The following is an 11,018-nucleotide window of genomic DNA, read 5'->3' as shown; positions in this document are numbered from 1 at the left end:
CATGGTGGTCAAACTACTGCACTTACACTTTCAACAAGGATTAAAATATAAACCACCACCAGATAATATGTGCCTGCTTTCTTCCCTCTCTTTATTTTCTTTGTGTAATGTTCAGTAACAGTTTCTTCAAATAAAACCATCATTTATGTTTCTTAGTATGACAAAATCATATACAGTTAGGCCCAGAAATATTTGGACAGTGACACAAGTTTTGTTATTTTAGCTGTTTACGAAAACATATTCAGGATACAATTATATAATCAATATGGGCTTAAAGTGTAGACTCTCAGCTGTAAGTTGAGAGTATTCACATCCAAATTGGAGCAAGGGTTTAGGAATTACAGAAGGAAGACAACAGTGGTGGATGATCGCAGAATCTTTTCCATGGTGAAGAAAAACCCCTTCACAACATCCACTCAAGTGAAGAACACTCTCCAGGAAGTAGGTGTATCAGTATCTAAGTCTACCATAAAGAGAAGACTTCATGAGAGTAAATACAAAGGATTCACCACAAGGTGCAAACCATTAATCAGCCTCAAAAATAGAAAGGCCAGAATTGACTTTGCCAAAAAACACCTGGAGAAGCCAGGCCAGTTCTGGAACTGCATTCTTTGGACAGATGAGACTAAGATCAACCTGTGCCAGAATGATGGGAAGAAGAAAGTTTGGAGAAGAATTGGAACAGCTCATGATCCAAAGCACACCACATCTTCTGTAAAACATGGTGGAGGCAGTGTGATGGCATGGGCATGCATGGCTTCCAATGGCACTGGGTCACTTGTGTTTATTGATGATGTGACAAAAGACAGAAGCAGCCAGATGAATTCTGAAGTGTATAGGGACATACTTTCTGCTCAGATTCAGACAAATGCAGCAAAGCTGATTGGACGGCGCTTCACAGTACAGATGGACAATGATCCAAAACATACTGCAAAAGCAACCCAGGAGTTTTTTAAAGCAAAGAAGTGGAATATTCTGCAATGGCCGAGTCAATCACCAGATCTCAACCCAACTGATCATGCATTTCACTTGCTCAAGACAAAACTTAAGGCAGAAAGACCCACAAACAAGCAACAACTGAAGACAGCTGCAGTAAAGGCCTGGCAAAGCATCACAAAGGAGGAAACCCAGCGTTTGGTGATGTCCATGGGTTCCAGACTTCAGGCAGTCATTGCCTGCAAAGGATTCTCAACAAAAAATTGAAAAGTAACATTTTACTTAGGGTTATGTTTATTTGTCCAATTACTTTTGAGCCCCTGAAATGAGAAGCGTCTGTATAAAAAAATCCAAATCCAATGTGGTGGCATGCAGAGCCCAAATCATGAAGATTGTGTCACTGTCCAAATATTTCTGGGCCTAACTGTATAAACATTGTCACACAGTCTAGCTAGACAAACATTAACACAGACCTGCTTTTTGGTCATTACATGAACTTAGTTAAGAGGAAATCTTTAAAGACTGTTGTGCATTGTTAACAAATCCAGGTAGCGTGTCTTTGCTTTGACTTTCACATACTTTTTCAGTAACAGTTTGGTTTAAATTATTTTGTTTTTTCAATACTCAAGCATCAATGAAAAATGAAATCTGACAATTATTGGTTGTTTGAGCTGCAGCTCATATTTCCCAGGTTCATGTCAATCTTCAGGTGCCTGGCACGTTGATCTACACTGGTTAGTGATAGTCACGAGTAAGTCAAAGTGTCTTTTAACCTTGGTATTTTCATTATTACAGTGAATTTATTCTTATTGTTTTATTATGTTTATCATGTCTATGTAATAGATCCTTATCATTCAGCGAAGGTCTCAAAATTGAAATCCACGCAAGAACAGAATGTCTTTGATGTTGGAATATATGGTGTTTCTGCTGATAAGGAGTTTTTCACCTGCACAAGATAAAAGCTGTAATTTTAATGATGCTGACATTTTACTTTTAAGGTAAATGAACGATAAATAACTTAGTCAGACACACACAAGGTTTGGCTGAGAGCCTATTACAATTCACATCAATAAACTGATTGTTAAAGTTAACTTTAGTGAAATAAGTGAATTAACACTGAAATAGTAACTTTGATGTGATCTCTGTACAAACCAATGAAACCTTTGAAATTCACTCTGTTCAACTGAGTGGTCTTTGTCAGGTCAGAGGAGAAGGGTTCATTATCACCTCACAGTGAGGGTCGCAGTCAGTTCAGATTTGGATAACAGGATTAAACTCACAACGCACTGTACTGCGGACGACCCCTGTGCTGAGATCTGCCTCAATCAGGCCACCAGAAGTCTTCTTAGATATCGATCAAGCCATATAGCATCTAGAGAAAAACAAGATAACAGTTGTTGCTGCAGACGCACTTGCTGGTGTCTCTGGAAACGTGAGGCACATGTCAAACATGTGAGCCACCTGGAGGGAGCTGGCTTACTTACTCACAGAGTACATCCTGGCTGGGCTGATAGGAGCGGATGATGCATTCTGATGAAGTGATCAGGCAGTGGAGGGTGTGTCTGACTTTTCACACTCTTGTGCCTGATGATGCCTGGTCATGACAGGGTGAAGTCAGAAAACCAACCATCTGTATAAAGTGTGAAGAAAGATATCATGTGCCAAAAATAATTTCATACCTTGGATGAGACAAGAAAATATATGATGAGCTCTTTGTTCTGCTTTTCAAAGCCAGTGAGTCATTAACTGGTGAAAATTTGAGGAAAGGGCAGCAGGTGCCTGAAGACTAATTGGAATTGAGTTTGCAGTTGTGTGTACCCAGAGACAATAAAACTGTCCACAGAGTGTTAACTGCTGTCTTGTTTTGTGTGTCAGTGTGTGTGTGTGTGTGTGTGTGTGTGTGTGTGTGTGTGTGTGTGTGTGTGTGTCCTGTACAATGTAGTTTTCCTGCAGTCTCCGGCACAATAATTGAATTTGGCTTTTCCTTTAATGGAAGTCTGTGAAGTGTGGAGAGGCTGTGATAGCCCAGAACATCCAATCTTCACAAACAGGCATATATTGCACACCATTGGACATGGATGCTGCGGGGCGGTATGTGTGTGTGTTTGTGGGTACTGCAGGATCTAAGACGACATGTTAAAATGTCTAGTTTTCTTCACTGGTGAATAACTTAAATCCCATGCACACAACTACTATTGTTCCAATTAAATCTACATTCACCCTGCTAAATCCTTTTTGTGATAATGCTCAAAGAGTCAGTCATGCCTCTGTATAAGACAGTAAGAAGTGATTTAGATGGCAGAAATATATCTTAAATTATTTCCAGAACCACCAATGGATTTTGAGGATTTAATAAAATGCCCATAAGCTGCTGATGCAAAAAGGAATTCACAGGAGCTGACCACTGAGGGTCAATGCTGAGTAGCTGATAAGACGCTGACAGATTTTATCCAACTGTACACATCCGTCCTTTAAAAAGAGCCTTACTGTTTCAGTGTTTACAGTGTGGTTAAATCATTAAGCCATAATTTGAATGTGGAAACTTCCTTTTTTTGCTGCTGTCATCAGGGCACTTTGTTAAAAAACATTATATGTTGTGTTTGTAGCATTTTGCTCACGCTCACGTCTTTTCTGTTGATCCTCTTATGGTACAACAACATAAACCTTCATGACTGTTATGTTTTTTATGGCTTTTGGGGACCTCACATAATTCCCAGCGTAGGTCCACCCAACATCAACTTGATCAAAGGCATACTTAATAATAACTTTGCAAGAATAACTGTGCAGGTGTGCAGGGCCTGTCGTTTCAGACCAGTGATTTCAAGACAAGGAGGAAAGCTGTGATTCTGGCTCTGCAATCTGAGGCTGTCAAATTACTGATATTCGTGTTTGCTGCTGTCACAAAGATAAAAAAAAAAAACCTTAGTTTGATATTGATGTAGTGAAAGAATAATTTCTTCCACACCTTCAGCTAAATATAACTGAGGGTGAAATCACATGTCACTACTAGCAAATCCCAGTTGGTTTGACACTTGGATAGTTACACTGTGTAAACAAGACCATAAAACAGCACTGTGCTGTTCATGTCCTGCTGATATGCATGTTGGAATCTGTAACAGGAGGGGGGCCCTTTGATAAAATATGAAAAAGATTTGAAAATATCTCTCAGTTATTACTGAAGACTTTTCATTAAAGCAATCTCGCCAATATTTAGATTCCAGAGGATAAGAAGCAGCCACGTAATCAGTATGAGTGTGGAATAATAATTGCATAAGTAATTGAGGATTGCAAAATCTTGGTCGCACATTTAAGGCTTATGAAGAAAAATGACATAATGTCTGAGGTCAATGAGAGAGCAGGAAGGCCAGTATAGAGTTCTTCCATTCCTCAGCTGCAGTAGGTGTCTTTACAGTAAATTATATCATCAGGCTATGTCTGGAGTACGTTGAATCATACTGGGCTCTGTGTGAGTACCAGCTGCATTAAATCATGCAGAATAACAAAAGCAAGGGGCTGATCACAGTTATTTGTCATTGCCAGAAACTATAAAGTTTTAGTGCTGCATAACACAACACACCAGATACAGAATTTGTGTCCTGACATGCAGAGAAATAAATCTGGATCTTTTTATCTGTCAGTTTCTTCATTCCAATGAATGTAGAGTTGGTTCAGCTGAAGCAAAAGGCAGCAATAAAGCATTTTATATAACAGTAATCAGTGTTATCATTATTGTTGATGGCAATTGCAAACAGATCAGGTTTCCATTTGTGAAAAAAATACAATTTAATTATTAATATGTTAACACAATATCACTTGAGATGGTGCTGAACATAGAGAAAAGTAACATTCCATAAAGACATAAAGTCATCTATCCCTTATCAGTAGACAAGGATCCTGCTGATTATGTATTACAAGCTACAACAAACCGATAACAGTGCACACTGTGGCAGAAAATCACTGTAACTATCGGTCACGTGTCATATCTGACGAAAAGCTTGGATTAATTTTGAAGGCTAAGTGAACTAGTATCAGATCCTTAAAAGAACTTTTCTTGGCGATCATTTTTAAAAAATGAGGGGATTATATTGTAGTGGGATTTGGTTCCCACAGCATTTGAATATGGAGAAGAATTTCACCAAAAAAAGACAAAAAGGCGAAACATGAGAGGAAACATGACATGACACACAACAGAGTCAAGGATGCTGTTGAACTTAAGTTGTTTTTGCAGGATATTTTGAACAATAAAATGTATTTTGACTTGGCTGAGCATTTTGTAATTATATTACACTGTTCCACTGAGAAGTGAAGTATTATCCAGAGCCTTTCATCATCATCATCATCATCATCATCATCATCATCATCATCATCATCATCATCATCATCCACAATGCACAGTGTATTGAGAGATACTTTTCTCAAGACTGCACTGACCTCTAGTGGATGGTATGAATAGCACAAGTTTTTATGCCTTACTATACTGTCTGTCATACACTCTCCTGGTATCATATTCTCAAGGGCGCAGGTTTGCATATGTGCAATATTTTGGGAGGACAGAATTGTCCTTACCAATTTTTTAGTGAACTTGTTCACACTATGTTTGAAGTGAAGTCATATTAGAGCATTCCAATGTGCACTCCAAGAGGCTATGTCTCCAAGACAACTGATTTAGGCAAGCTAGCATTTGACTGACTGAAAGGACGGGGGGTTATCTGAAGGCTCACGTCATGCGAGAATGTCACAGTGGTACCTAACGTCAGCAGAAAAATATCAACTGATGTCACTGACCCGTGTTAGCTATTGTTAACTAGCAAGTTAACCCCAACTTCTGACTGTTTCTGTGGGCTAGCAGTTGGGCTACTAGCAAGAATGAACATAAAATAGTAGATATATAAGTATGACTTGAATTTCAGATGAGAAATCCCATGAAAGTGTCACCAAGAATACTATGACTTTGCTCCTGACCTTTATAACTTACCATACTATGACGTTTTTATTCCTAACAATGACAATTTTATGCCCTAATATACTATGATTTATTTATGCTTTACTATACTTTGACATTTTTATGCCTTACTATACAATGACTTTTTTGATAGGGTAGCACGGTGTTGCAGTACTTAAAACTTTTGCCTCACACTGAGAAGGTTATGGGTTTGAAACCCAAGCCTGGGGCCTCTCTCTGTGGAATTTGCATGTTCTCCCTGTGCCTGTATGGGTGGTTCGGGTTCCTCCCGCAATCCAAACATGCACGTTAGATTAATTGACATTTGACATTTTCTACCTTACTATACTATAACGTTTTTGGACATTTGTGTGACTTACTATAATATGTTTTCCTGACATTTTATACTTTACCATACTATGATGTTTTATGCCTTAGTATACTATGAAGTTTTAAAAATTTTTTATGCCTTACTAACCTATGAAATTTGATGCCTTATTATACTATCATACTATTTTTTGACGTTTTTATACCTTACTATATTATGACATTATATGACATTTTCTATGCCATACTATACTATGACGTTTTATGCCTTAGTATACTATGATGTTTTTACACATTTTATGCTTTGTTATAATGTGACTTTTTTTTTACATTTTTTATGCCTTACTATACTATGACATTTTATGCCTTTCAATACTAGGACGTTTTTTCATATTTTCATGCCATACTATACTATGACGTTTTTTGAGATTTGTATAACTTACTGTAACATGTATTCCTGACATTTTATACCTTACTATACTATGACGTTTTATGCCTTAGTATGCTGTGAAGTTTTTTAACATTTTTGTGCCTTACTAACCTATGAAATTTGATGCCTTATTATACTATGACATTTTACGATATTTCTATGCCGTACTATACTATGATGTTTTTTGACATTTTTTTTTGCCTTACTACACTATGACATTTTTTGACATTTTTTTTGCCTTACTATACTATGAAATTTGATGTCTTATTATACTATGACATTTTACGATATTTCTATGCCGTACTATCCTATGATGTTTTTTGACATTTTTTTTGCCTTACTACACTATGACATTTTTTGACATATTTTTTGCCTTACTATACTATGAAATTTGATGTCTTATTATACTATGACATTTTACGATATTTCTATGCCGTACTATCCTATGATGTTTTTTGACATTTTTTTTGCCTTACTACACTATGACATTTTTTGACATTTTTCATGTCTTACTATAGTATGACATTTTCTGACATTTTATGGCTTACTATACTATGAAATTTAATGGCTTACTATACTATGACATTTTTTGACATTTTTCGCCTTACTATACTATGAAATTTGATGTCTTATTATACTATGACATTTTATGACATTTTTATGCGATACTATACTATGACATTTCTTGACATTTTTCATGCCATACTATATTATGACATTTTTTGACATTTTTTTTTTGCCTAACTATACTATGATGTTTTTTGACATTTTTTATGCCTTGCTAGAGTATGACATTTTATGCCTTATTATACTATGACGTTTTATGACATTTTTATGCCTTACTGTACTGTGTCGTTTTTTGACATCTTTTGCCTTACTATAGTATGCCTTTTTTTATGCTTTACTGTACTATGACATTTTTTGACATTTTATGCCTGACTATATTGTGACATTTTTTGCCTTACTATACTATGAAATTTGATGTCTTATTATACTATGACATTTTACGATATTTCTATGCCGTACTATGCTATGATGTTTTTTGACATTTTTTGCCTTACTTTACTATGACATTTTTTGACATTTTATGCCTTACTATACTATGCCTTTTTTTTATGCCTTACTATACTATGCCTTTTTTTTATGCCTTACTATACTATGCCTTTTTTTTATGCCTTACTATACTATGCCTTTTTTTTATGCCTTACTATACTATGCCTTTTTTTTATGCCTTACTATACTATGCCTTTTTTTTATGCCTTACTATACTATGCCTTTTTTTTATGCCTTACTATACTATGCCTTTTTTTTATGCCTTACTATACTATGCCTTTTTTTTATGCCTTACTATACTATGCCTTTTTTTTATGCCTTACTATACTATGCCTTTTTTTTATGCCTTACTATACTATGCCTTTTTTTTATGCCTTACTATACTATGCCTTTTTTTTATGCCTTACTATACTATGCCTTTTTTTTATGCCTTACTATACTATGCCTTTTTTTTATGCCTTACTATACTATGCCTTTTTTTTATGCCTTACTATACTATGCCTTTTTTTTATGCCTTACTATACTATGCCTTTTTTTTATGCCTTACTATACTATGCCTTTTTTTTATGCCTTACTATACTATGCCTTTTTTTTATGCCTTACTATACTATGCCTTTTTTTTATGCCTTACTATACTATGCCTTTTTTTTATGCCTTACTATACTATGCCTTTTTTTTATGCCTTACTATACTATGCCTTTTTTTTATGCCTTACTATACTATGCCTTTTTTTTATGCCTTACTATACTATGCCTTTTTTTTATGCCTTACTATACTATGCCTTTTTTTTATGCCTTACTATACTATGCCTTTTTTTTATGCCTTACTATACTATGCCTTTTTTTTATGCCTTACTATACTATGCCTTTTTTTTATGCCTTACTATACTATGCCTTTTTTTTATGCCTTACTATACTATGCCTTTTTTTTATGCCTTACTATACTATGCCTTTTTTTTATGCCTTACTATACTATGCCTTTTTTTTATGCCTTACTATACTATGCCTTTTTTTTATGCCTTACTATACTATGCCTTTTTTTTATGCCTTACTATACTATGCCTTTTTTTTATGCCTTACTATACTATGCCTTTTTTTTATGCCTTACTATACTATGCCTTTTTTTTATGCCTTACTATACTATGCCTTTTTTTTATGCCTTACTATACTATGCCTTTTTTTTATGCCTTACTATACTATGCCTTTTTTTTATGCCTTACTATACTATGCCTTTTTTTTATGCCTTACTATACTATGCCTTTTTTTTATGCCTTACTATACTATGCCTTTTTTTTATGCCTTACTATACTATGCCTTTTTTTTATGCCTTACTATACTATGCCTTTTTTTTATGCCTTACTATACTATGCCTTTTTTTTATGCCTTACTATACTATGCCTTTTTTTTATGCCTTACTATACTATGCCTTTTTTTTATGCCTTACTATACTATGCCTTTTTTTTATGCCTTACTATACTATGCCTTTTTTTTATGCCTTACTATACTATGCCTTTTTTTTATGCCTTACTATACTATGCCTTTTTTTTATGCCTTACTATACTATGCCTTTTTTTTATGCCTTACTATACTATGCCTTTTTTTTATGCCTTACTATACTATGCCTTTTTTTTATGCCTTACTATACTATGCCTTTTTTTTATGCCTTACTATACTATGCCTTTTTTTTATGCCTTACTATACTATGCCTTTTTTTTATGCCTTACTATACTATGCCTTTTTTTTATGCCTTACTATACTATGCCTTTTTTTTATGCCTTACTATACTATGCCTTTTTTTTATGCCTTACTATACTATGCCTTTTTTTTATGCCTTACTATAGTATGACGTTTTCTTTTATGCCATACTATATTATGACATTTTTTGACATTTTTTATGCCTTACCATACTATTAAATTTGATGCATTATTATACTATGACGTTTTATGACACTTTTATGCCTTACTGTATTGTGTCATTTTTTGACATTTTTTGCCTTACTATACTATGCCTTTTTTTTTTTTTTTTTTTTATGCCTTACTATAGTATGTCATTTTTTGACATTTTTATGCCATACTACACTATGACATTTAATGACATTTTTATGCCATACTATACTATGACATTTTTTGACATTTTTTATGCCATACTATATTATGACATTTAATGACATTTTTATGCCATACTATACTATGACATTTTTTGACATTTTTTATGCCATACTATATTATGACATTTTTTGACATTTTATGCCTTACTATACTATGAAATTTGATGCCTTACTATAGTATGACATCTTTTGACATTTTTTATGCCTTACTATAGTATGAAATTTTTTTATGCCTTACTATAGTGTGACATTTTATGCCTTATTATACTATGACGTTTTATGACATTTTTATGCCTTACAGTACTATGACATTTTTGACATTTTTTTTGCCTTGCTATACTATTTCATTTTTTGACATTTTTTGGCCTTACTATACTATGTCGTTTTTTGACATTTTTTTGCCTTACTATACTATGCCTTTTTTTTTAATTTATATGCCTTACTATAGTATGACGTTTTCTTAACAGTTTTAATGCATCTGCGAACTGGAAACTTCTTTGGTGCACTGGTTAAAGCTGTTGCTTTACGATCAGAAGGACAGAGGTCCAAATCCAGGTCTTGGCACACGTCTCTGTGTAGTTTGCGGTTTCTTGAAATTCCTTTTTTATGCCATACTATACTATGAAATTTGATGCCTTATTATACTATGACATTTTACGATATTTATATGCCGTACTATACTATGATGTTTTTTGACATTTTTTTTCGCCTTACTATACTATGAAGTTTTTTTACTTTTTTTTTGCCTTACTACACTATGACGTTTTTTGACATTTTTTATGTCTTACTATAGTATGACATTTTTTGACATTTTATGGCTTACTATACTATGAAATTTGATGTCTTATTATACTATGACATTTTATGACATACATTTTTTTATGCCTTAACTATAACTATGACATTCTCTTGACTATTTTCATGCCTTATCTATATCTACTGACATTTTTTTGACATTTTTATGCCTTACTATACTATGACATTTATTTGACATTTTATGCCTTAATTATAACTATGACCAATTTTTTTGACTATCTCCATCATTTTTGATTGATCTAGTGCAGGATGCACTATATGTATGACGCTTTTATTGATCATTTTCTGACGTGTCCGTTATTTTTGCTTTCTGATGAACTGGAAACTTCTTTGGGCAATCACTGGTTACAGCTGTTGCTTTACATCAGAGAGGGAACAGGGGTTCAAATATCCAGGTCTTGGCATCA

This window comes from Seriola dumerili, unplaced genomic scaffold (genome assembly GCF_002260705.1).
Source record: "Seriola dumerili isolate Sdu_G_001 unplaced genomic scaffold, Sdu_1.0 BDQW01000068.1, whole genome shotgun sequence".
NCBI classification, from domain to species: domain Eukaryota; kingdom Metazoa; phylum Chordata; class Actinopteri; order Carangiformes; family Carangidae; genus Seriola; species Seriola dumerili.
Note: the sequence above shows the minus strand (reverse complement) of the source record.